The sequence below is a fragment of the Mesoplodon mirus genome (genome assembly GCF_964341445.2).
Source record: "Mesoplodon mirus genome assembly, chromosome: 6".
NCBI classification, from domain to species: Eukaryota; Metazoa; Chordata; class Mammalia; order Artiodactyla; family Ziphiidae; genus Mesoplodon; species Mesoplodon mirus.
This window is the reverse complement of record NC_138982.1, coordinates 144,836,504-144,859,044: the sequence shown is the minus strand read 5'-3', so window position 1 is coordinate 144,859,044 and position 22,541 is coordinate 144,836,504.

The window sequence follows — 22,541 nt, the reverse complement described above, 5'->3', positions numbered from 1 at the left end:
TCTGACTCACCCGGGCGCTCACACTTGGAGGGAGGAATGGCAGCAGGTGCACAGACGGGCAGGCCATTCCGAGACCTGCTGTCCACGTGCCCTCCTCCCCGGGGGCTTCCCCCCGTGCTGGGCATACTCCCACGGGATGACTCAATGTCAGGCCTCTGCTCTGGCCCTGGGCTACACCCTGCAGCCTCGGACCCAAAAGTCAGGGTCAGAACGCAGGTCAGTCGTCGAAGTACCCGGGCAGACGGTCTCCATGAGCTCAACACATCCCCCCAAGCCTGGGCCTTGTCTGAGCCCTGGGTGCCTCCCCCTGACCCTCCGGGCAAAGACTGAAGTTGTCATTTCTTTTCCAGGTTAGGAAACTGAGGTTTTGAGAGGTTAAGTGCTGTGTCCAATGTCACATTTCTAGGAAGAGTGGGTTGGGGCTTGAGTCGGGCAGTTAGACGGTAGAACCTTGGCCGAATAGGAGGAGTTGGGGCTTCGGCAGGAGCACAGATGAGGTGCTGCCTGCGCTGGGCTCTGCAGGATGTTCACGGCGCTGCTGAGGAGTCGGGGACGGGGTCGTACGGGAAGAGCAGGTTCTGGGCAGAGCCCCCAGGGCATTGCTTGGAGGGGAGTGGGAGCTGCAGGGTATCCCGAGGCCTGGATGGCCAGCCAGGGCCTGCGTGGCCTCGAAGCTTCTGTCTCGTCTCCCCATCAGGCTGTGGTCTTGGGTCCCAGCGTCTGGACAGATGAAGCACTGCATCCAGTGAACGGTGCTGAGTTCAAGTGAAGGCCGCCTACCCTCAGATGGAGAGCTCTGGAGGGAGGCCATCCCGAGGGAAGTTGGGGAAACAAGGGGACACATACGCAGGGCTCGGTGTTTGGAATGTCCGAGAACGTTCCATAATGGATGGCCAGCAGCTGCTCCGGCGAGGCTCAGCTGTGGGGATAACGACCAGGCCCTATCGCCGTGCGGTGGGGTGACACACGCAGTAGCAGAATGGCCATGCCTTTCCTGGGGGGCAGGCCAGGAAAGGGAGGGCACCTGCCAGAGCTCTCTCCAGAAATCACAGGCTGCCCCGGAGGCCATGGGCCACACTCTCTGGGTCAGATGGCAGGGGTGACGGAAACAGGTCTGCGGGGGTGTTCTTTCTGGGCAGAAATCTCCTTGGCATGAACACCTTTCCTGCTGCTACGACCGGGTGAGAAGGGACCTGCAGTGAGGCCCTGGCCCTGTGTGGGAGCCTGGCCAGGGGTAGACACAGGTCTTTCAGGACCAGTGGGCAGCAAGGGCTGCCAGGAAGGGCAGTGCCCTGCCAGGAGAGGGGCCCTGTCTGAGCGTGGGCGCCGAGGGCAGGTGAGGGCAGGACTGCTCCCTGGCGGCAGAAGTTTCCAGCATCGCACTGCCCTGGACCAGCTTCTCCCTGGCTCTGCCCTTCCTGGAGATTGGTCCCCACCCCTGCCTAGAGACAGACGTCAGCAAGGCCTGCACTTCCTAGAAAGCTGGTTACTAGAGATTTCCCGCAGGCAGGCTGTTCCTGGGAAGCAGTGAGGAGGGCAGAGCATAAACATCACCCAGTCCTGGCGTCTGGCTTCACGTCTGGGGTGACATCCCCATCTGAGCTGGAGACCAAGGGCTATTGCAGCACTTGGGGCCGTGTGCTGACCTCTCTCCTCGCAGCCCCTGGTGTAGAGCTGCTGGGGCCTGCAGGCCAGGGAGGGGCTCTGAGCTGGAGGAGGCTGAGGGGGGGCGCCCAGGACAGGCTGGAGAGCAACCGGGGCGGAGCGTGGTGGACAGCGGAGCCCTGGACAGGCCGAGGGCCCTGGTCCCAGGAGTCTCTGGCGCTGGGTCTTGGGGAGCCGGGTGTGTGGGGGCCCACCTGTATGCGTGCACGTGTGTGGGTGCATGTGGGCGTGTGTGCAGACGTGGACTGGAATCCAGCTTGATGGAGCGTCTCTCTTGGGCGCCCTCTCCGATGTGGCTGCAGCCGTCCAGCGGGACGTGGGGCTCTGTCCCCGACTTGGGCTGCTGTGGCCACCAGCTTCCCTACCTTTTGCAGGTTTTCTGTCCCAACCCCAACTGAACCCTCCTCCAGGCGTCTCCCCCGGAGCACACGGGTGGATGGTTCTCAGGGGGCCAAGGGGGTGCTCCCGGCTTTGCTGGGAGATGAAGCAGATGCCGCCCCTGAGAGCTTAGCTTCTCGCAGACTTCTGCCCGCCCCCGGGGGCGGGGGAGGGAGTGGGCAGTGGGGAGGGGTGCGGGGAGGGCCCTTCAGGGGGCTTCGCCCACACGGAGGATGGGCGAGCGCGAAAGGAGAGAAACAGGCTTGAGCAGGCCTCCGCCCCCTCTGGGGGCCCCCCATGGGCTGCCGCGCTCCACGGGCCACGCCCTCCCTCAGCGTGGGAAGCAGGACAGGGCTGCGGATGGAACCGTGGGCGCGCTTCAGCCCTGCAGCGGGGTCCGCGTGTGTGATCGCCAAGTCCCCCCGGGCTTTCTGAGAGGGGCGGGGGAAGGAAGTGAGTCACAAGACTGGTCGCCACCGCGATGCCCAGCAGAGGCCCTCCGCCTGCGTCCGCGCTGCGCCCGCCCGGCCAGCGGGTGCGGACGAGGCCCCGGGAGACGCTTGCTCGGCGCCAGGCGCTCCCTGACAGCTGAGAGGTAAACCCAGGCTCCTGTGGCTCTCGGGCATCTAAGGCGCAGAGCAAGTGGGCGGGAGCCGGAGGGGGAGCCGCGGCTTGGAGCCCCAGCCGGTCAAGGCCGTCGTGGGGGCGGCTCCGGACTGGGGCCTGGAAACCACCTGCCCTCCGTCCCGGGTGCCCACGCGAGCTCCTGTTGGGGTGACTAGGCGGCCAGGGTGACGCCTGGTCTTCATGAGAGGTGGCCGCACAAGCAGCTGGGGACGAGCCCCGCGTGGAGGGCGGCGCAGCAGACCGCGTGTCCAGAGTGGGACGGCGGGAGCAGCCGCGTTAGCCTGGGGCGCGCAGAGCCCGTGCCACCCCAGCGCTGGGGTCCCAGGGGCCGGGTGGAGGCTAAGACTCCCTTTTAGGGCACAGTCTTCTTCCCGGCCCTCGGGTTTGGGGTCAGCTGTGGCCCGGGGCCCCTTGAGCCCGCGTGACGACCAGCAGGGCCCCTCCATGGGCTCGGACATCACAGCCCCCAGAGCAGCCCCTAGTCACTGTCCCGTGGGCTTGCTCATGTGTTCCGAGCACGTCTCACGCATCCCATGTAACGGGATGTGTGCATGTTCACACACGTGTGAGTGTGCTTAAACACGCAGCTTATGCAGGCGGACGAGCTGCTGTGGCATCCGCGCCCGCCCGGGTCCTCACGGCCTGACGCCAGGGGCCGGGAAACTACGGAGAGGCCAGCGCTCCTCGTGGAGGGAGGCCCCCTCCCCTCCGCTCCCTCCCCATCTAATCAGCCTCCCCGCTTCTCGGGGGACGGCCCGCTGCGTGGCACCTGCTCCACCTTCTAAGGGAGGCCGTCCTGGGCATCGTCTTTGCTGACGAAGAAGCAAGGGCACCGAGGTGCTCTTGAGCGGGTCACCCGATGCGCAAATGTGACCCTCCCCCTTGGACATGCACTGGCATCCGAGCCAGGGATGCCAACCTGTCCCCGTTAGACTTGTATGAAGGAGGCCCCTTTGACACTGTCACTTCCACGGGGATCGGTGGCCCCAGGCCGTGAGCGGTGGCACCGTGGGTGGATGCTGGGGAGGAGTGACAGCTGTCAGCAAGTGCCGGGGAGAATGAGGCTGGCGGCCTCCACGGAGGACCCTCCCCACAGGAGCCGAGGGACCAGAACGCCTGTCAAGGGTGGTGCGGTGGAGGGGCCCGCTTCAGAGCATGGGCCAGGCTGCCTCGCAGGGGGAGTGCTTGCGTGGGTCCGGCTCTCACCATCTCAGTCACCTCAGGCTGCTGTGACAAATACCACAGACGGGGCGGCTCAGACCACAGACACCAACTGTCTCTGTGCTGGAGGCTGCAAGTCTGAGGTCAGGGTGTCAGCAGGCCCGTCCCTCCCGAGGGCTCCCTCCTGGGCGTGCAGACGGCCGCCTCCTCCTGTGTCCTCACGTGCGTCCCTGTCCTGATCTCTTCTTCTTTTTTTTTTTTTTTTTGCGTTATGCGGGCCTCTCACTGTTGTGGCCTCTCCCGTTGCGGAGCACAGGCTCCGGACGCACAGGCTCAGCAGCCATGGCTCACGGGTCCAGCCGCTCCGCGGCATGTGGGATCCTCCTGGACCAGGGCACGAACCTGCGTCCCCTGCATCGGCAGGCGGACTCCCAACCACTGCACCACCAGGGAAGCCCCTCATCTCCTCTTCTCAATCAGGCCCCAGTCCTGTGGGATTAGGACCCAACCCAGTGACCTCATTTAACCTCCATGAAGGTTCAAGACCCTGTAAAGAGTCTCCAACGAGGGCACATTCCAACGTGCGGGGGGCCAGGACTCCAACGTATGAATCTGGGGGACACAACATAGTCCATACCATTTCCTGGGAGCTCTGGGCACTGTGTTTTTGTTTCCGTTTTCCTGTTTTTCTCACTCAACGTTTCTTGGAAGTGGAGCTGTTATCAGCCAGGTTCCCAGGTGGGGAGACTGAAGCTCAGAGACGTGAAGAGACGTGTCCACAGACCATGCTGGTCCAGCAGAGGGGAGGGTGTGGACGCTGGGCCACAGCACAACGTGACCAGTGCTGGAAAAATGGCTCGTATGGAGGGCAGTGGGGACGGGGAAGGGGCCTGGTGCTTGCTGGCACCCCGATGGTGTGCTCTGTGAGGGCAGGGGCCCCGCTGACCCTGGCCCTGGGCAGCAAGCACTGGTGGAGAATGGGCACAGTCCAAGTGCCACGTGGTCACCGCGTCCAGACCGTGTGGCTGTCTGTGTGCTAGTCCGATGCTCCGGGTTTGTCCGAAGGGTCCGGCCATGGTCTGGTGGCAGCACGTCTGAGACCCCCTCGCCGGCCGTCGCTGCGCTGTCTGGAATGTGTGTGACCTCGTGCAGGGCTGCGATATGGTCGTTCTGCTTCCTCTTTCATCCCTGATGCATTTCCATGTACGAGCCGAGCCTGCAGCCCCAGATCACTCTGCTGAGCCATGGAGCCCCCGGCCCAGACACTGCTGTCTGTCTCATGAGCTGTGCTGACTCAAGTCTACCTGGCATTGGCTGGGCTCATGCATCCACCTCCATGGTCAGTTCATTGGGCCCCAGGGCTGTGCATTCCTGCTGGCCATGTACCTGCGAGGACAGGGCGGGGCCGTCCTACCTCCGATCTCTGAGGCCAGTGCAGGGCCTGTGTCCGCATGGGCTGCACCTGTGTCTCGCTGACCATACGACCAGGGACCACCTTGTCCAGCCTGGCCTCGAGGGCCCCGTAGCCGGGTCAGCTCTGACGCCACCCCAGTGCTCCCTCTGTCCTGCAGACCCTTGGGCTGCAGTGCACACTGGCCCCCACTCCAGGGTCCAGGTCAGGCCATGAGGAAACCCTGGCCGTTTGGGGCCTGGCTCATGTTTGTTTGATTTTTTTGTTTTGGGGTGTCCCTTGAGGACCCTCCCCATTTGTGAGACGCCCCAAGCAGCTGTCCTTTCCAGGGTGTAGTTGTCACCAAGCGGGAGGGTCCCTTGGAGCTCGTGAAGCCTGAAGTGAGGGCAGGGACCCTCCTCCCAGTGGCACTCAGCCCAGGAATAGTTTCTCCCCCTGAAGGAAGAGCCGCCACTTACAGAAGGAGACAAGAATGTTGCCTCATGGAGAAAACACTGGGTGAACGTTTACAGACCTGGAGCAGAAGGGTTTGTCAACAAGATCAGAGAGCTCTAACCACAGGGGAGGGTTGGTCCCTATGGCAGGTTTATCCATTCAGAACATATGTTTGTGCAGTATGGAGGTTCCTTAGAAAACTAAAATAGAGCTACCATATGATCCTGCAATCCCACTCCTGGGCATATATCTAGAGAAAAACATAAATCAAAAAGATACATGCACCCCAGTGTTCTTAGCAGCACTATTTACAATAGCCAGGACGTGGAAGCAACCCAAGTGTCCATCAACAGAGGAATGGATAAAGATGATGTGGTACATATATACAATGGAATATTACTCAGCCATAAAAACGAATGAAATATTGCCATTTGCAGCAACATGGATGGACCTAGAGATGATCATACTGAGTGAAGTAAGTCAGAAAGAGAAAGACAAATATCATATGATATCACTTATATATGGAATCTAAAAAGATGATACAAATGAACGTATTTACAAAACAGAAACAGACTCACAGTCCTCAAAAAGAAACCAATGGTTACCAAAGGGGAAAGGTGTGGGGGGAGAGATAAATTAGGAGTTTGGGATTCACATACACACAGGACTATATATAAAATAGGTAATCAACAAGGACCTGCTGTAGAGCACAGGGAACTCTACTCAATATTCTGTAATGGCCTATATGGGAAAAGAATCTAAGAAACGGTGGATATATGTATATGTATAGCTGAATCACTTTGCTGTACACCTGCAACTAACACAACCTTGTAAATCAACTATACCCCAATATAAAATAAAAATAAAAATTAAAAAAACAGGACATACGTTTATCAAAATGACCTTAGGAAAATGTAAAGCACAGCTGCCCTTGGGGGAGAGGTGTTTGTAGCACTTACAACCAACAGGATCAACACGGAAAAATAAAGAACTAGGAACCGGTGAGAAAAAGATCAAGAACCCAATAGAAAAACAGGCGCCAGACGCCAGCAGGCATGTCACAGTCATTTGTCAGGAAATGTGGGAGGAGGTGGTCTCATTCACGTGTGGGGACCCTGTCGCGGCCCAGCCCCGGCTGGGCAGGTAAGACGCTTGGGCCTCCTGCCGGGGACGTGGGCGGAACAGCTGTTTGGACGCGGACACACCGAGCGTGAGGGACCCCAGCTCCGAGGCCACACGAGCTCCGGGTGAGGGAACAGAGCGTGTCCTCAGCCCCTGCGGCGGGGAGAGGGGGTCCCTTCCAAGGCTGCTGAAAGCAGGCGGAGCTGGGGTAGACGGCCGCGTCCGTGTGCACGCGGTCACTTTTAAGGAAGAAAGGGTGTGAGGAGGGTGATTCTGGGTGGGGCGGGGCGAGGGTGACCTCTGAGCTGAGGTGTCCTAGTCCTCGAGGTGGTGAGTGTGTGTAGCAGGGAGGCTCACAGTGCTCTTTTCATCGTTTTAATCAGTGAAAGCAGAAGGGAACCTTCTGGACAGATGGCGATTGTGCTCCAGGAAGCAAGGCTGGGCCCCTGGCTCCATGCCCTCCCGCGAACCACAGCCTCCGGGAGCCCCTTCCTCTCTCATGATGCCCCCACCTGCCCTCGTGGGTGCCGGGCACCCTGCGGATGCCAGCAGCAACCCCTCCCCGTCCCACCGAGTGCCGGGGGCTGCGAAGTCTCCCACCCCCGGGACTCCCGATGCCAGCGGATGCCCGGCTCTGGCCCGAGCCTGCCGGTGGGGGCCACGATCTTGGCAGGGCGTCAGCGCCTGTGTGTCCCCAGCATCTCCGTGGAGCCAGGCAGGATAGGGGCCTCTAGAGGGTTACCCTCCGTCCTTGCAACAACCAGGTGTGGACGCCGTCCCCTCTTCTGTGGTACAGACGGGGCCCCGGGAAGGCGGGAGCGTCCGCGCTGCCCAGCCCCGGTGCCCCAAGGTTGCTCTCCACACCCCTCCCCACTCGCCACCTCAACCCTTGTGACAGGAGGGGGCACAGCGCGGCCAGCCGGGAGTCAGGGGCCACACAGGCTCTGCAGGCTCTTGGCTGTTCTCCCTGGAACGTTCTGGGACCAGGGAAGGATGCTGGGGAGCTGGCCTTTGGGGCCTTGGGGGGTCCAGGAGGGATGGGGAGGCACGTCCCCATTTTCAGCTGGGGAAACGGGCGGGGCTGGCGCTTGCCGGGGTCTCGGGCCGTCATGAGCCCTCTCCCTGAAGGCCCCTTGCCCTCTGAGCTCCCTGCCAGTTCTGGGAACACAGGAGATGGGGGAGCAAGCTGTGCTTCCTGAGGAAGTTTCTTCAGGAAACACGCTGGCCCCGGGGAGCCCAGATCCGATGCTGGGAGCAAACCTGGGGGGCCGGGCTGCGGCCTGCAGGGCTCGGGTCCCGGGGGGCGGGGAGCGGACCAGCCCAGCCCTCGTCTCCACCATCCGGGAGCCCGGCCCAGGGCCAGCTTCCGTCCACACTCCAGGCCAGGACGGCCTGAGCCACCGGACTGGGCTTCCTGGAACTGGCCCAGGGCGGGGCTGCAACCAGGGCCTCGGGCAGGGCCAAAGCTTGGGTGGCGTGCCTTCAGCCCAACCCGTCCCCCAGGGGAGATGCCCAGCCTTCCAGAAGACGCCAGTGCCCAGTGCTTTGCTGATCTGTTGGTCTAGAAAGGGAAGGAGCGGTGCAGGCTCCGGCCCAGCCTCAGATCAATAGTCCTCACTCAGGAAGGGCTGGGCAGGGCAGAGGCTATGCCGGCCAGGACCTGGGGCAGGACTGCAGTCCAGCGGGCTACGCCGGCCAGGACCTTCGGCAGGACTGCAGTCCAGTGGGCCTCTTTCCCCTGTGGTGAGATGAGGCCGAGCCCTGTCCCGAGTCTCCGGGGACCCCAGGGCAGCAAGGCCGTGGGCTTGAAGGGGGCCGCAGCCCCAGGCTTCCTGCGCAGTGGGGCCGGTTGGACGTTGAGACCTCGTGGTCCTTCCCGCCGTCGGGGGACCCCAGGGCAGGTCAAGGGGCATCTGGCAGCAGTGGGTTTCCCCCTGCCGAGGCCTCACAGGAGAGAACTAGCCTCGGCTGAAGGTCGGGGGCCTGAGGACATGGTACAGCTCGTGCAGGAGGGGACGCGGGGATGGGGGGCCCCAGGGGCGTGGGCCTGCCCCACCCTGACCCTGCGGCCGGCCAGCAGCCCCTACTGGCCCCGTGGTGATGCCTCCCCTGGGGTGGCCATGCCAGGACTCCTGACGCTGCATCTCCAGGAGCAGCGGGGGAGCCTCACTTTCCAGAGCACGACCCCGGCCCCGTCTTCCTCTCACCCCGGTCCTTTCGCTGCCTGGCACCCTAGTGGACCCCGGAGGCCGGGCGGGACACAGCAGACTCAGACGGGGACGGAAATAGCCCGTGGACGAATCACTGAATAAGACCCTGCCGCCGGGGGAGTGCGGAGGCCCCGGGGCAGGGGAGAACCAGGTGCCTGGGGACGGACCTGGAAGCCAGGAGGGCTGGAGGGACTCGGGGATGGCACGGGGTTGGAGCACGGCCGCCCATCCCCGAGGAAGCAGATGGCCAGTAACAGGGAAGGCGAGTGACCTTCCCCAGGGACCCGAGCAGCACTGGTGACCGAGGTCAGTGGCCGGGGCGGATGGCTCTTCCCTGGGAACCCAGTCGAGGACCACGTGGCCCTGCCTTCCTCCTTCCCCAGCTCCCGGGGATGGGAACGGGGGGACAGGTGCTCCCCTCACCGCCATGGAGGTTGGGGGTGGGTCTGGGAGCCCCCGGGCGGGAGTTATAAGTGGACAGGAGCGCTGTTGCCACTGAGACCAGGGTGACTGCTCCGGGGGCAGCTCTGGTCGGCGCCAAGAAGCCCCCATGACTCCTGCCCCCCCCACACCCCTGGGAACAGCAGGCTGGCCAGCAGCCTCTGTGGGCAACGCTGGCCGTTGGTTATCGCTGAAATATGATCTCCCGGGACCGCTCTCAGTGTGGCAGGAAGCTCTCCGGGCTGGGCGGCCCCCACATGCCACCTCGATTGGCATGGGGAGGGGGCGCACAGGACATGCCCCCGAGGGTCAGGGTTTGGCCACAGCGGTGAAAACACCATGGAGAAGCCAGCTTCTGGGGGCTGGGGTGTCCCTCTGGAGCCCTGGTGGATGGGGGCTCAGGGCCCCATGACCCAGTTAGATTCAGGGCGTCCCAGCCCTGCCCCCAGCCTGAATTTGGGCTACTTTCACAGCCGGCAGCACTTATCCCTGCAAGAAGCCCCAAGTAGGAGGGAGAGTTTGGGGGTCTCCAAGCCAGGACCCCCCGGAGTCTCGGGTCAGGTTTGTGCATGTGGGCGGGGGAGACGGGCTGAGGTTACAGGAAACCTGGAAAGCAGCCCCTCTGTGTTCCGAGGCTCCCCCGGGACCCCCAGCCAGGCCCCGCCAGGGTCAGGGTGGAAGTGGCCACGGCCGAGGGGCCACGCCTGGGCTCTGGAACACTGGGTGCCAGGGGACACTTTCTGGGCCAGCCTCTGAACCACCCGGGCAGGCAGGTGTGCCCTGGGAGGTTCCTCAGACACCTTGCACACCAGGTAAGGCAGCTCAGGCTCCCCACATCCCCTGGCTTGTTTCTCCACCCACGGTGGCCCTTGCATCTCGGTCACGGTTTTCCTCATGGGTCTGCTTCCCTGGCTTGGCAGCTCCCCGGAGCGGGCCTGGGCCCTGCAGCCCACAGTGGTTCCTCCTCAGTGAGCTGGATGAGGACCGGCTCTGTGCAGGGTGGTCCACACCCGGCCTGGGGGAGCGGACAGGCCTCAGGTTTGCCCGGTCCAGACAGCGGGAGGGGAAGCTGCATTCATGCCGTAAAGAATCTAGACCCCAGGTCCCCTCCCCCTGCCCTTTGTGCCCCAGGAAGCAGAGGACAGAAGAGGGACCTGCCCGAGGCCGAAGAGTTCACCCAGGCGGGGTGTGCTGCCTGCAGTGTCCACACAGCCAGGCCAGGGTGGGGAACGGGGACCGCAAGCGGTGTGGGACAGGCAGGGTGGCCAAGCAGCCCCGGAACACGCCTGGTAAGCCACGCTGCCCAGATACTGACTGGCACCGTTTCATTTTATTTCACTTGCAAGAACAAGGGTTTCAACCTGATGAAGGGCATCCGTGGAAAACCCACAGCTGACGTCCTGCTTAGTGGTGAAAGACTGGGTACTTTTCCCTGTATAAGTTTGTAAGAGCTGCTGTGACAAAGTGCCACAGGCTGGGTGGCTTAAACAACAGAGCTTTGCTCTCTCTCAGTCTGGAGGCTGGAAGTCCAAGATCAAGGTGTCGGCAGGTCGGTGCCTTCCAAGGGCTCTGAGCGAGAGTCTGTGGCCGGCCTCTCCCCTAGTCTCCAGTGTGTGCTGGCGTCTCTGGCGTCCCTGGCTCATAGAAGCATCACCCGATCTCTACCATCGTCTTCACGTGGTGCTCTCCCTGTGTGCATGTCTGTGTCCAAATTTTCCCTTTGATTGAGGACCCAGTCAGACCGGATTTAGGGTCCCCCCGCAGTATGACCTCATCTTAACTAATGACGTCTGCAAAGACTTATTTCCAAATAAGCTCACACTGTGAGGTCCTAGGGGTTAGGAGTCCCACGTGGGAATTCTGAGGAGGACACAACTCAGCCCCTAATTAATCCCCATGATCAGGAATGAGGCAAGGATGTCTGTTCTCTCCACTTCAACTCAATGTCATTCTAGACATCCTACCCTGCCAAGGGGCAAGCAAAAGAAAAAGAGCATCTAGATTGGGAAGGAGGAGATAAATTGTCTTTATGCACAGATCATGGGATCAACTACATGGGAAATACTATGACAACGTATAAAAAAGCTTCCAGACCTAGTAAGTACAGCAAAGTTAATACAACACTACCGTGCAGAAATAGATTGTATTCTACTTACGAGCAACAAACAATTCAGAACTGAAATGAAAAGTAACACCAAAATATGAAACATTCAGGGATAGAGCTTACCAAAACAATGTGCAGATCCTGACTGAAAATGACAGAATATTGCTGGAGGAAATTAAGATGAATTAAATAAATGGAGAGATGTACTGTGTTCATGGATCGGAAGATGCAATATTGTTGAAATGACAATTCTCCCCAAATCGATGTAGTCCTTCAAAGCAACCCCAGCCTAAATCCTATCAGGGTCTTTGCCAAAGTTGACAAGCTGATTCTCAAAGTCATGGGGAAACGTGAATGACTGAGAATATCTAGCATAAAGCTGATAATGAAGAATAAATCTGGGGGACATAACCTGATTTCAAGATTTATTACACAAGGACCAGTCAGGACAGTGTGGTGTTGGCATCAGGATGGACAAGTACGTGAATGGAACAGAACAGATGGTCCACAAACAGGTCCACACATATACGGACAACTTTCAACAAAGCGCAGACACAGTTCAATGGAGAAAAGATAGTCTTTTCAACAAATGGCGCAGAGACAATGGATATCCAGGGGCACACGAATGGAACTTTGATCCATACCTCTCACCATAAACCAAACATTGACTCAAAATCATAGACCTACATATATAATCTAAAACTAAGACTTCTAGAAGAGAACATAGGAGAATATATTTGTAACTCTGAGTTAGGAAAAGAGTTCTTAGATACAACACCAAAATGAGCCATAAAAGAAAATGGATAAATTGGACTTCATGAAATGAGGAGCTTTGCTCTTCCAAAGGCACTGCTGAGAAGCTGGAAAGACCAGCCACAGACTGGGAGAAAACTTTGCAAAGCGTACGTCCAATAAAGGACTTAAATCTAGAACTCCCTGAACCCCCAAATAGGAAAACAACCCAATTTTCAAAAACAGGCAAAAAATGTGAGTACACAGTTCACCAAGGAAGCCACACGATGGTAAATAAGCAAATAAGTTCAACATTAGTCATTAGGGAAATGCAAATTAAAACCACACCAGACACCACTGTGCCCTAATTAGAAAGTCTAGAATTTAAAAGACTGACGATCCCAACGGCCCATGAGGTTGGGAATGCACAGGAGCTCTTGTTCCTTGCTGGTGAGCGTATGAATGGGTACCACCACTTTAGAAAACAGTCTGGAAGTTTCTTTAAAAGTTAAACGTGGGCTTCCCTGGTGGCGCAGTGGTTGAGAATCTGCCTGCTAATGCAGGGGACATGGGTTCGAGCCCTGGTCTGGGAGGATCCCACATGCCACGGAGCGGCTGGGCCCGTGAGCCATGGCCACTGAGCCTGCACATCCGGAGCCTGTGCTCCACAACAGAGGCTGCAACAGTGAGAGGCCCGCGCACTGCGATGAAGAGTGGCCCCCGCTTGCCACAACTAGAGAAAGCCCTCGCACAGAAATGAAGACCCAACACAGCCAAAAATAAAATTAATTAATTAATTTAAAAAAAAAAAGTTAAACGTACGTCAACCATATGACCCAGCCATTCCATTCCTAGAGAAATGAGAGCCTTCGTTCATGCAAAGACTTGCACACAAATTGTCACTGCAGCTTTGTTTGTAACGGTCCCAAACTGGAAATAAAGCACATGTCCACCACGAGGTGGACAGAGACACACTTGTGGGCACCCATCGCGTGGAGGACGGTGTTACAGCGTGAACGGAGCTCAAGGATGTAAGTGAAAAGCTGCCAGAACACAGCCTGCTGCACTGTGCAATTCCACTTGTACCTTCTGGAAAATGCAAACTCATCGTAGTGACAGCTTGGGGATCTGTGGCTGCCTGGAGATGGTGAGGGGTGGGGGGTAGGGGGTAGGGGCCGCGGCGCCGAGGTGCTCACTCTCTTGATTGTGGTGAGAGGTCCATGGTGTGTATTTATGTCAGACTGTGCACTCTGAATATGTGCAAGTTCCTGTGTGTCAATCATACCTCGATAAAGCTGTTTAGGATGTAAACAAACAACAAAACCCCCTACCAAGTAAGACCAATCCACTGAGTGTTCTCAGGAGATATGAATATGTATCAAACTTCCAGAAATCTGGTACAGTGCTGTTTCAAAGAGGCACTGCCTCTCCGTCTGCAGAGGGGCCGAGGGGATGATGGTGTCTCCGTCCAGGCCCGCTTGGCCTCCTGTCACCTGTGCCCCGCTTTACACACCTTCAGCGGGGGCTGCGAGGGGTGAGGTACGGGGTCAGGGTTGTGGGACCAGAAAGCGGGTTCAGAGCCTCACCTGGCTGATGCCAAAGCCGGTCCCTGGCCATTCGGCCCCGCCTCCTCCTGCTCTGGCTTCAAAGGCTGCCGTCCCGCTGGGAGGGCAGGCGTGTCCCCTTCCAGACCCTTGTGCCCCCCCCGCCCCCACCCCCCAGGCACCTCAGAGCACGTTTTCTCCAGCTGGGAGGGGGTGTGAGGTGCTTCCGCGCTGGCAGACGCCCTTTGGAAATCACCATCCCCTGGCTCGCAGGTCTGGTCCTGCAGAAAGATGCGGGGACGCGTTTCCCAGAGCAGGCTCCCGGGGGAGGGCGGGGGCTGGGGGCGCTGATGGCAGCTGCTGAGAGTGGCACTCACAGCCCCCCCCCCCGTCGGGCAGGGGCTGAGGCCAGGAGGGCACATTCTAGCCGGAACCCCGGAGCTGGACCCTCTGCGGCAGCCCCGTGGGTCTGCAGCATCTGGCGCCTGGCCGGCGGGTGGTGGCAGGGTCTGTGGCACTGACCGGCCACCCTGGGACCGAGGGCCTTTCTCAGGCGGCAGGGGAAGCAGTCAGGCTGGCCACTTTGTCCTCAGCACTGCGGTCTTGGCCGACACCGCAAACCGCAGGCTTCCTGATTGCTCTGGGCACAGACAAAATGCACCGACTCTCTCTCTTGCTGGGGGGAGGATGGGCTCCATGTTGTGGCCCCGGTCCCCTGCCCTCTCTGGTCAGCCTGGCAGGGGCTTGCCTGGGTTCCTGTGTTTGTGCTCCCCAATGCCCCCCCCCTCCCCAAGACCCCCGGAGCAGGGAGGACAGCCAGGGTGGGCTGCAGACAGCAAGTAAGAGCAATAGAGAACAGCGTCCTAGTAACAGTGCGTTGCTAATATTTTGAAACCTAAGTAGGTTGCCTTGGGGCATTCCATATTTTTCTCCAAAGCACTGATCGCAATTTGAGGTTACCTATGTATTGGGATTTATTGCTTGTTATGGGTTGAATTGTGTCCCCCAAAGGATGCTGAAGTCCTAACCCCCAGCACCTTTGTTTGTGACCTTATGTGGAAAGAGGGTCTTTGTGGACGATCAAGGTAAAATGAGGTCATTAGGACAGGCCCTAGTCCAATATGACCATGTCTTTATAAAAAGGGGAAATTTGTACACAGACAGGCACACAAAGGAGACGCCATGTGAAGATGAAGGCAGAGATTGGGGTGATACTCCTACAGGCCAAGGAACCCCAAAGATTGTCAGCAAACCCCTAGAAGCTAGGGGAGAGCTTGGGACAGTTTCTCCCTTGGGCTTAGGAGGAGCCAGCCCTGCCCACACCCTGACCTGGGACTCCTGGCCTCCAGGCTGAGAATAGCTCTCTGCTGTTGGAGCCGCCCAGCCTGTGGTCCTCTGTTGCGGCCGCCCCAGGTCCCTGATTACTCCTTTTCCCCTCTGGACTGGACACTCCACACGGGCAGCAGCTGCATTCGTCCTGTCCCAGGGAACCTGGCCCCCGGCCTGAACACGGGATCCACGGTGACAGGTTGCAGACTGAACATACGAAGGACCCCTTGTGGATTAGAGGGTCTCTCAGTGACCCCTTCTGGTCCCTTAGGTCTCCTGAAAATATCTGGGGTGCTGGTGGGGAACCCAGGTCCAGGGGCAGCCCCCCAACCCGGGGCTTCTGTGGACGATGTCTGTCGAGACACGGGTACCTTCTCCAACTCCCGGGAGCTGGCGAAGGGTCCCCATGGTCACAGCCACTGAGGGGGAGCCCCGGCCCCTCTCCTGCCCTTCAGAGTGGGGGGCTGTGAGCCAGCTTGCGAGTCACCTTCCAGGCCCTTGAGACCCGCCTGTCGTGTGTGCATGAGCGTGCAGGCTTGTGCCGGGCGGGGGGCGGGGGGGTGCTACCCAGGCTCAGACGTCTCCAGGCTGGAAAGACGCGGGCCTGGGGTCCCCAGGCGTAGCGCTGCTAGATTTCGGCCCAGCCTGCTTTCCAGAGCGAGGCTGGCTTCCACCCCCAGCTCCTTGGCATCCCCACGGGAGCACAGTCCTGCTGGGCTGGGAGACCCACAGTGGGGGGCTTCAGAGGCCCCGCAAGATTATTGGGGTGCAGACACCCCCACTGCCCAACCAGGTGTCTGCGAGGAAGGACAGAGCGACCCTCGCTGTCTGTGAAGACCTGGGTTTACCGCGTGCAGCCGTCACCTCACAGGAAACGTGCCACGTGCCGTGGAGTTGAAAACCGCTCCAGTGCAAACGCAGCTAACCGGTTCCCAAAGATGGGGCCGCTGGCCACCAAGCAATATCCCCAAGGGGCCGTGAGCCCTGCATCAGAGTGAGGCCTGTCCGCCCCACCCTGCCCCGCCGGACCCCGGGGAGGAGCTGCTGTGATGGGGGCTGGTCTCCCCTCCCCCGCCGGCCCCCGGGCTCTGGTTGTGTCCCTGGGGCCCTGTCCACGGCGTCTTCCTCAAGGTCTAGCCAGACTGTTGTAACACGGCCATTTAGGGGGAGGGCCCAGCCACGAAATGGGGTTGAAACTCTGCACGCAACAGCCAGTGCTCTGGGCACACAGGAAGTCTGGTGGCTTCGGGCAGTGAGGCGTTTAAGGCACAGTATCTGCTGGTCTGGAGATCTGACGTGACAGTCAAGGCCGGCCACAGACAGGCCACAGGTGGACGGGCCGGGACTGGGGGCTGCCGGAGGGTCACTGCCATTGGGCGTCCAGAGTCGCTCTGACCCCTCAGGTGTGTCCGTGATTTCTTTCTTTCTTTCTTTAAAAAATAGATTTATTTAATTAATTAATTTATTTACTTTTGGCTGCATTGTGTCTTCGTAGCTGCACGCGGGCTTTCTCTAGTTGCGGCAAGTGGGGGCTACTCTTCGTTGCGGTGCGCGGGCTTCTCATTGCAGTGGCTTCTCTTGTTGCGGAGCACCGGCTCTAAGCACGCAGGCTCCGTAGTTGTGGCATGCAGGCTCAGTAGTTGTGGCATGTGGGCTCAGTAGTTGTAGAGCACAGGCTGTAGGCGCACGGGCTCAGTAGTTGTGGCTTGCGGGCTCTAGAATGCAGGCTCAGTAGTTGTGGCGCACGGGCTTAGTTGCTCCGCAGCATATGGGATCTTCCCGGACCAGGGCTCGAACCTGTGTCCCCTGCCTTGGCAGGTGGATTCTTAACCACTGCACCACCAGGGAAGCCCCTGTCTGTGAGTTCTTGTCCCCTGAAGGGCTTGTGGTCAGGAATCACCATCCGGTTGTGAGAGCAGAGGTCCAACTCTCGGACCTTGGACCGTGAGACCCAAAGGAGCTGGGTGGGGTGCCCAGCACTGGGGCAGCTTAGGTCTCTTTGAAGATCCAAACAAGGGCCGGCCCCTGGCCCGGCCACCAGGGCTCTGAAAACAGGAGGAAAACCCCACCCTCGGCCAAGGTTTTCCTGCTCTTTGAAAGGATCTTGGTTCCAGGGTCCCACCCTCAGAAGGTTCCGGAATCAGCCTGTTTCCCCGGCTCTACTGCCCCAGGAGTACCCAAGGGGAGTGGGGGACGTGAGCGAGCTGGGTGGGTATTTATCTGTCCCCGGAAGGCTCTGGTGATGTGGCACCCAGGGGCCCACACCGGCCACCCCTTGTGTTCCGGAGCAGAGGAAGGGGGCACACGGGACCTGGGCCACCCGCCCACGGAGCCCTCCTACCAACGGCCACCAGAACCGCGCCTGGCCGGCAGAATGAATGGGCCTAGTGGGGAGAGGCTGGGACACGTACACCTGCCAGTGGGGGCACAGCTCTGGCTGTGGGGTCCAAGCGGGGGCCCAAGTGTCCTGCCCCGGCCACCTGTTGGAGCCCTCGGGCGTGCGCAGCCCGTGTCACAGGTGGGCTCCTGCTGCAGCTGGGGGTGGAGGTGGGAGCTGGGAATGGGGGCGTGAGAGGATGGGGGCAGGGATGGGGGGTGAGAGGATCGGGGCAGGGATGGGGGATGAGAGGATGGGGGCAGGGATGGGGGGTGAGAGGATGGGGGCAGGGATGGGGGTGAGAGGATGGGGGCAGGGATGGGGGGTGAGAGGATGGGGGCAGGGATGTTGGTGAGAGGCAGAGGGAGCCCCGGGCTCAGCGGGATGCCTCCCCCCTGCCCCTGTCCCCACCCTGTCTGGCTGAAGCCCCATCCTCGAGGCCACCTCCTCCTCCTGGCGTGGCTGTAGCTCCTGCCCTTTGTGGGCTCCCAGCACCTGCTGTTTACTCCCAACCTCCTCCTCCCCCACCTCTTCTTATTTTTTTTATTTTGCGATGTTGGAGAAGTCGGAAAAGCCCTGTGAAGATTATAGCAGCTTCCACGTCTGCACCAGGAAAGAGCATCTGCTCTCTGTCAAGTTGCTTTTATGCGTATGTGGTTATTTAACCAGTTCTTCCGCTCTCCCTTGAAGTATGCTTATGATGACCCCGCTGTCGGCCCTGTCGCCTAGGGCTCTCTCCCTCCACCTGCCGCGGCTCCTCTGGGCCTCCTCGCCCACCGAGGGCACCTGTGGCGCGTGTCCACTGAGGGGCCTCCCCCACCCGCTCTTTGATGGCCAAGGCGTCAGTGTCGGGCGTCCTCCTGTGTGTCTCTCGCTGGTGGCCTCCCTCCTACACCCAGCTCTGACACTGCCGGCTGTCGGTTTTGTAGAGACAGCCAGGTGGCCCTCTGAAGCCCTGTCCCAAGTGGTGCCCGGCCGAGGGGGGGCAGGCCTCTCTGGTCCCCACGCTGGGGCAGCTGTGACCACTGTCGCTCCCCCCGAGGGCAGGGCGGGGCTGGCTCTCTGCACGCCCTTGGATGTAGGCCTCGTGGTGCCGTGGGCTGGGGGACATGGATGTCTAGGCTGCGGGGCTGGGCGAGGCCCTGGGTGGGGTCCCTGGAGCAGCCTGAGGGCTTCCAGCCTGTCCACCTACTGCACAGAGCCCAGCGTCCTGCAGCCCTCGGGGCACGGGGCTCACGCTGACCACCCCGCCAGGCCCAGCCAGGCTCACAGCTCCCAGGGTCTTGGAGAAGGTGTTGGGAGATTCTGCTGCTGCAGGAGCCTGTTCAGAGGAAAGTCACGTCCCCGACCCAGCCCCCCGCCGTCACCACACATGGGGGCGGGGGCCGCTGCACGCGGTCAGCCACTGCTGGGGACCTGGGGCTGGGGGTCCTGGGCGGGGCCAGGACAGATGGGCCTGGTGTTCAGGAGGGTGTGTGGGGCAGGATGAGTGTGTGTGTGGAGTGGAGTATGTGGTGTGCGGTAGGTAGTAGGTGGTGTGTGTGTGTGTATGTGGTGTGTGGGATTTAGTCAGCGGTGTGTGGCATGTGTCGTCAGGATGTCATGGTCGGGCAGAGCTGGGGGGTGACGTCATGAAGCTGATTTGGGCACGAACCAGACACCCGTTCTGGACAAGCCCACAGCCGGCCCCGGCCTGACAGCTACCGAGAACCAGTTTTGGGGAAAGTAATTAATCTGGGGTCAAATGGCATTACTCTTAAATGGTTGCCTTCCTTGAAAACTCAGAAAAGCCAGGAGGCCGTGGATGCTTCCCCACCCTCGTCGTGGCGGCCTCTGCCGTGGCGCAGACCCCAGAGAGCGTCTGGGTCTCCAGGGGCCCCGACGGCCCGTCACAGCCTGGGGAGGCCGCGGAGGCGGGGAGGGCAGGAGGCCCCGCTCCAGGCTCCGGGCTCCGCAGGCCGCTCGCGCCACCCCCAGTACATTCCTGCGGCTCAGTGGGCGGGACAGGAGGTCACTGTCTGGTGAGGAGGCAGGCTCCCCTTGCGTCAGTCCTGGCCGGTGGCATCTGTCCACCCTCCCCCATGAGACTGGCCTCGCCTCGCCCTCCCCGCACCTGGCGTGTCTGGAGCTGCCCTCGGGGTGGCCTCACCTCAGGGGGGGCGCACGGCCACAAAGTGTTCACAAGGCAGCCTTCTCCGGACTCCCCACCGGGCCGAGCCTCCCAGGACCTCTGTGGGCGGCTGGCCATTTGTCCCAAGTCCCTTCCTGGGTCCTTTTTGAGGAAGGGCCTTCTGTCCTGCCCACTCCCCCAGCTGGAGCTAAAAATACTAGGGTCGTAGCCCAGCCCCCACGCTGCCTCTCAGAGAGACTTGCCTTCCAGCTGAGAAGCCACCAAATTCTTTTGATCACCCACACAAGACGTTGGCACACCCTGGCAATTTATGTTTTCGCCTTAAATTACATCTGTATTATATTCTCGTGAGCCAGTATCTCAAGGCACAGTGTACACTCTCCGTGTCATTTGTTATTGTGATAGCAGATGTAAAACCACCCATAAAGCCTTGAACCCAACGGCCTGGAAGGTGAATTCCCACCCAGTTCTCAGATCCTAGTCTGAGAGTGTGGGTGCCAGTGGGACTGCAGCCGCTCCTGGGAGGTCCCTGCTCCAGCCCCCACCCCCCAGGGAGCATGGGAGTGTTGGGACTGGGGCCCCCGCTGGCTCTCCTGTGTCCTGGAGCTGGGGATCATGAGCTGGGCTGCTCCTGGGGCCCGGCCTGCAGCAACGGTGGCCCCTGGGAGACCTCTCTCCTGGCCCTGGCTGCCCTTGTCTGGGAGTCTCTGCACGATTCTGAGATTCCTGGAGCTGATGGGGCCCCTGGCCACCCGCCCCGGGAGTGGTGATGGGGACTCAGGGCCTAGGAAGCTGCCCCTCCGGCTCAGCATATCCACAGCTTAAAGCCAGGGAGCCAGCTGACGGTGGGCACAGACCAGGCGGGGGGCAGATGGACCCTCTAGCGACATGTGCATCACACAGTATTTGTCCTTTTGTGTCTGGCTTATTTCACTGAACATAACATCTCTAAAATTCATCCATGCTGTGGAGGGTGTCAGAATGTCCTTTTTTATGCCTGAATAATATTCCTCCTCTGTGTTTCTGAGGTGCCGTCCCCCCGCCTGTCACCCTCTGGCCAGCCTGTGAGGTCAGCAGCATGTCTGGGACAGTGGCTTTGGGGGGAGCGTGGAGGGAGCCCCCAGGCCTGGCCCTGCCGCCCCCACCTTCTCACCACACACGCTGGTTGTCCTGACCCTCAGCGTGAGAAGGGCCCTCTTTCCAGAAGCCCCAGCCAGACGAGGAAGGGCTCAGGCTGACCCTGGCCACGGGGTTGCCAGCCTGGCCTGGCAGCCGCTCAGAAACACCAAGGCAATACAGAGGACCTGTCGTCCTGGGGGGGCATGGCTGAGCCCCCATCTGTTTGTCACCCTGCTCTCCGTAGCCACTGGGCTGGAGCCCGGGCTCCGGGTGGGGACGGGGTGGCCTCAGTATCCAAAGGCCACCCTGCAGAGCCTGGGCAGGCCGGGCTGTCCTGGCACGCGGCTGGGAGGGCCTGGGGTCTCACGGGGGTGGGGGCGGCGGGTGCACAGCTGGGGGCTGCCTTCTGTGTGTGTGAGCTCACATGTGTGCACACGCGTGTGATGCAAGTGCTGTGTTGGCGTCTGTGTGCACGTGAGTTGACGTGCACATGTGGCACTGGCTGGCGTGGGGCTTTCTCTGGGGCAAGGGGGCCCTGGCACCCGGAGCGGCACCACTCCTGACGGACCCCCGACCCGGGAGAGAGATGGGGGCCGAGCTGCAGCCGTGAGGTGGACGCAGTGGTGCTTTGCAAGGTGTGTCCGGATCAGTAGCCAAACCAACCAGAGCAGCGTCATCAGCTTTGAAGAGTTAGTGGGAGGCTCTTCGCGCTTGTCCTGCAGAGAAAGTGCTGGCCTCAGACGGAAGCCCAGGATGGGCCTGGTCCTGCCCTGCGCCGGGGTTGCGTCAGCCTGCCTGCGAGGCCCCTCTGTCCGGCCCTCCTCCCGGTTCATTTCTCCCCAGGAGGGAGCCCAGGACGGAGATCTGCTTTAGCTGAGGTCTTGGAACAGATAGATGCTCTTGCCCTCCCCCATCACCGATGGCCCTGGTCGGGGTGGGGGGTGGGGGTCCCAAGAGCGCGCAGGTGCCGGGAGCAGCCATCACTCGGAGGAGGGCTCGGGGGAGCCTGCAAAGGGGGAGCCCGTGGCACGTGCACTGGGGGCTCTGACCCCCAGCTGGCAGCTCACTGAGCCCTCTGCCTGAGTGGGGACTGCAACCCTACCATCCGCCCGGTGGCCTGGGAGAGCGTGCTCTGAACTGGCTCTGCCCAAGGGCTCCCTGGGGACGGTTCCCACCCCTGCCGTCCCGCGCTGCAGAGCCCCGGGCACAGCCAGGATTCCTACACGCTCTCCCTCTGCTCCCCAGGCCCACCCCGTCTCCTCCCTGTCCCCTCCCCAGGGCCTCCACGAGGACCGCGGACCCATCCCCACCTGCTTCTAAGAAGGTGGAGCTCTGCCCTGAGAAACACTCTAGGTCCCCGGGTCCCCATCGTGGGTACTGGACAGGGCGTCCACGGCTGGGGTCACTGGGAAGATGAGGGTCTGGCTCTGGAGAAGAGGGGGGCCCAGGACAGGAGGAATGTCCTCTGGGTGAGACTGGCCTCGCAGCCTGGCCTTGTGACCCCTGGGCCCCTGGGTTGCCTCCTCCTGGCCTTTCCTGCTGTGACCAGGACGGCCTGGGGCCCTGTGGCCCTGGGCCTACTCTCAGGCAGCACCTGGCAGGAAGGCCCCCCGGGCTCCCCTCCCACCCCCACCCCGCACAGGGCAGGGACTGGGGTCTGCAGAGGAAGTGTAAGGGACCCAATGGGAAAAGCTGGGCTTCCGGTCCTCCGCTCCCCGCAGGGCTGGCACCTGCAGGGGTTTCCCTCCAGGAAGC